Raw genomic sequence first — 4,571 nt, forward strand, 5'->3', positions numbered from 1 at the left:
TTAGATTTTGTTTGACTGATTCTTGTTGCCTCATTGAGTCATTAGTTTCTACTTGCCCAATTCTAATCTTCATCGTAGTGTTTTCTTCAGTTAGCTTTTCCATCTCCTTTTCCATCTGACCAATTTTTCCCTTTAAGGAGCTATTTTCTCCATTTAATTTTTGTACTTCTTTTTCCAATCGACCAATTTTCCCAGTTAGGTTTTGGGTTTCATTTTCCATCTGATCAATTTTCCCAATTAGGTTTTGGGTTTCCTTTTCCATTTTATTAGCTCTTCCTTTTAGGGAATTATTCTCTCCAGTTAATTTTTGAACTTCCTTTTCCATTTCTTCAATTTTCTTTTTCAGGGTGATGTTCTCATCAGTGAATTCTTTTTTTATAGTTTTAAAATCATTGGCCAGTTTTTCTTTTATATCCTTCTTCAGACGTTCCAGGTAATCTAGTTGTGCTTGCGAGAAATTCATAGTCCCATCTGAGGTTTCAGATGGAAGTACAGTCTCAGCTCTAACCTCTTTGGTGTTTGTGTTTTGGTCCTTATCCCCATAGAAAGATTCTATGGTTTTTTCACTTTTCGTCTGCTTTTTCCGATTCATGATGTTGGCTGAGTGTTGTAGCTTTTGGTTCTTTCAGTCAGAAGGTACAGATCTTTAAGTTGAGCTGATGTGTGTCTAGGCTAAAAGCAGGCTTTTGTTTTTTGTTTCCCCGATCAACCCTGGGGTTAGCTTGTTGGGTGTGTGGGAGATATGGTCTGGTCTCAGGCTATCTCCTCAGCTGACTTGAGGCAAAGGCAAGGTCAGGGGATGGTAATCCCAGCTTCCCTATTGTCTTCCCTTTTCCCCTGGAGGGCTGGGGCACGCCTAGAAGCTAACGCGTGTTCCCCCCCCTCCTGGGGCTCGTCTCCCGGCTCTGAGGCTTGCCTGGGTCTCAGTGCGAATTTTCTCTGCCCTGGGTCGTCTGTCCCTCCAGATCGCCTCCACCACAGTAGGAAGAATCCCCCTTTGCCACTTCTCCAGCCTCTGGTGTTATGAGACCACCCGCCCCCTTCTGCTGTTCTTGCTGATCCAGGATTAATCTGGGGAAGAATGTTATGGTTCCCTCAGGGTCATCAGGGGGGAGGAGAGAGCACTTACTGATCACTCTGCCATCCCAGTTCCTGAAAGTTCAAGTAGTGACCCACCGAAGTCCGTCTTCAGGCTGAAGATTTCAAGGACTGCTGCGCTGATGTCTGGCACTCAGCGGCTCTCACCGGCTCGGCCTGGCTTATCTCCTGCTCCGCTGGTCTCGCCCACCTCTCTCGGGCTCCTCTGGTCCCCTCCGCCCTGCCGCGCTGACCGCGCTGCGCTGTGCGCCGGGGTCTTACCCCCGTGGAACAGATCCCTCCCGTGGACCCTCCGGTCCAGCCTGGGCTCCAAATCCGTCAAAGTCCATCACCCACTGGATTTTACACCTCCAAAGTCTGGTCAGACTCTTCCCCCAGATATATCCAGAGGAGTTTTTCCAGGAGCTTAGGTGAGTCGTTGCTTTCACTCCGCCATCTTGGCTCCGCCCCCCCGAGAAGATACATTTGCAGCGAATTAAGTTTTAAAAGAAACTACTTCATAATAAAAATTGGAATGGAAGTTTCAGACTTAATCTGATAAATAAAACTAACACGATGAGAACAAACTCATTTTTCTTACATTAATAATTATTCATGAAATAAACTCAGTTATGGACCATTCCTGAAAAAAAAAAAAAACCCGTTGATTCTTTGTCATTTTTTTCTCACAAAATCATTAAGAGAGCACAATAAAATATAATTTCACATTTGACTTCTAGAGTAAAATGATAAAGAGGGTCACTGTTCAAAAAATAATTGGAGCCTAAATCAGTTTTCCTAAGGGACTCTCTTAGTTCTTTGATATTCAAATCATTATCTTTTGAAGCTCCAACAGACAATCAGTAAGAGATTGGCCCACAAAGAAGTTGACAGATGGTCAGTATTGGCTAGGGATAGACACTAAATATTAAGAGGGGGAGGAATTTTTTGTTGGAGAAAAACTGTATCAGAAATCATTTCATTAATTAACATTTTCATATTATGACTTTTTTCAATATGAAAAATTATATGGAGGAAGACCGGTATAGTCAGAAGACCTTTGTTCAAGTCTCATACATTACTATTGGTCAGATTATCCTTTAAAATATTAAGTTGGAGAATAGTTGTTGATTTTCATTAATAGAGGAAATTTCTTTATCCCATTTTTCCTAGATAAATGAAATCACATGATCTGACCAAAACAAGTTTTAATTGTGCTAATTTAGATGATGTGGATACCTTGCATTAATATTTTTTAATTTTTTTTGATTACTCATATATATATATATACATATATTTTATTTCCTCATACATCTTACATTTATTGAAACAAAAAATAAATAAAAATTTGCTCAAAACAGTCCATATATTAACAATATTTGACCACTTATGAAAAATTGCATTCCCAAACATTCCTCCCCAACCCCTGCCCCATCAAAGACTTCTCTCAGCCAGCTCTACTGGTCTTGTAAAAAACCAAATTCAGTTAATCTTGCAGTGTTGTTTTCATTTACCTTATTGTAGCTGTTATCTCTACAATTTCCTTCTATATATCTAATTGTTCCCTTTACTTGAATATATCTAAGTCATATTATCCTAAATTGAACATTTAAATGGTGTTGTGGCAAAGGACCAGGCTAAAGTTTGATAGTCCTCAGTTCAAATTCAGCCTGAAACTCTTGCTAGCTGTGTGATCCAGAGCAGGTCACTTAACCTAAATTTGCCTCATTTTCCTTATCTGTAAAATGAACACAATAATAACATCTACCTGCAAGTATATATTTTATTTTTACTTTATTACATTAATGTATATAACTATATATTTTATTTTATAGAAGGATATTACTTTATAAAGTACTTGGAATATAGTTTGCATTATATAAATATTAGCTATTAAGATTATCAACTGAAAACTAGAAGGGATGACAGAAATAATCTAATCTGTTCTATTCATTTTTTTCAGGTGAAGGAACTGAAGCACAGAAAGGGCCTCTATAATTTGTCTAAGGTTCTATAGAGCAAAGCTGGAGCTCAAACTCTAACCCAAGTGCCTCCAAATCTACTGCTCACCCACATTAATTCATAAATATTTAAAGGATAGGAACATGAAGCTTTTAAAAAAAGAAAGCCTAGATAGTGAGTTTCTTTTTTTAATGACTCCAAAACACCAATAAATTAAAGCAACTTACAGGTTTTACTTCACAACTATCTAATCAGAAAAGACGTGTGTGTGTGTGTGTGTGTGTGTGTGTGTATGTGTTTGTCCTTTGTTTCCGAAGGAGACCATGCCATCAGAGAAATGATGACGTGACTTGCACTTGACTTTGTTTTGAGTGAGGGAAGCCTGTGCAGGTCACCAGCCTCACTTCTCCTCCAGAGCCATCTGAATCCAGTGACCACATATTCATCAGGATGACTGGAGATGACCCAGGATGAGTCAGGTCACATAGCTAGTGAGTGTCAAGTATCTGAGGTGAGATTTGAATTCAAGTCCTCCTGACTTGAATTCTGCACTGGTGCTCTAATCTACTGCACCACCTAGCTGCCCCATTCAGAAAAGATGATGAAACAGGAGAGGAACAATTGTTGGAGGGGTTGTGGGAAAACAGGTATGCAAAAGAAGCATGTTGTATGAGACATGAGTATGTTCAGTCATTTGAGAAAGCAATGTAGAACTCTACACCACAAGCCATTAATCCCCATATATCCTCTGATCTAGTTAAGAAATTTTTGTACTAGCAAAGAACTGGAGACAGTTATTAAGGAATGACTGAGTGAAATATGGTATACATATATAATAAAATACTATTATGTCATAAGAAATGATGAAATGTACTTTTTCATGGAGACTTGACAAAAACTGTATAAATTTATGAAGACTGAAGTGAGAAGAATCAGAAGAAATTATAAAATAACAGCATTACAAAGAAAAAAGAAGATTTGAAAGACTTGTGAACCAATGCAATAATCAATCAGGACAGATGAAAAATGCTACTTGCCTTTGACAAAGAGGATATGGATTCAAGATAGAGAATTTGTTATACATTTTTAGATAGCCACCAGGAAATTTTTATTGCTTCAGTATCTATTGTTATTACAAGGGCTTCTCTCCTCTCCTCTCCCCTCCTTTCCTCTCCTCTCTTCTTCTCTCCTCTCCTTTCTTCTCCTCTCCTCTTCTCTCCTCTCCTCCTTTCTCCTCTCCTCTCCTCTCCTCTCCCCCCCTCTTCTCCCCCCCTCTCCTCTCCTTTCCTCTCATTTCCTCTCCTCTCCTCTCCTCCTCTCTCCTCTCCTCTCCTCTCCTTTCTTCTCCTCTCCTCTCCTCTCCTCTCCTCCTCTCTCCTCTACTCTCCTCTCCCCCACTCTTCTCCCCCCCTCCTCTCCTCTCCTCTCCTTTCTTCTCCTCTCCTCTCCTCTCCTCCTCTCCTCTCCTCTCCTCTTCTCTCCTCTCCTCTCCTCTCCTCTCCTCTCCTCTCCTCTCCTCTCCTCTCCTCTCC

The sequence above is a fragment of the Notamacropus eugenii genome, chromosome 6 (genome assembly GCF_028372415.1).
Source record: "Notamacropus eugenii isolate mMacEug1 chromosome 6, mMacEug1.pri_v2, whole genome shotgun sequence".
Classification (NCBI taxonomy): Eukaryota; Metazoa; Chordata; class Mammalia; order Diprotodontia; family Macropodidae; genus Notamacropus; species Notamacropus eugenii.